Raw genomic sequence first — 229 nt, forward strand, 5'->3', positions numbered from 1 at the left:
TGTATTTTAAATTGTTTTGTGTTTCATTTAAGAAGTAATCTGACTACCAGGGGTGAATCTCATCAATCATTTAATTATGTGTTGATTTAAGTTTTGTAACATTATTTTTTTATTTAATCTAAATTTGACAAAATCTGACACCAAACTGGCAGCTGCCCCTCTAGACTACTTTCTCACAGCGCTTTATGATTTTAAACAACTGTCCAAAACTCTGTTCTTTGGGCTTAAA

This window comes from Morone saxatilis, unplaced genomic scaffold (assembly GCF_004916995.1).
Source record: "Morone saxatilis isolate NCDOM2014 unplaced genomic scaffold, NCSU_SB_2.0 Contig1, whole genome shotgun sequence".
NCBI classification, from domain to species: Eukaryota; Metazoa; Chordata; class Actinopteri; family Moronidae; genus Morone; species Morone saxatilis.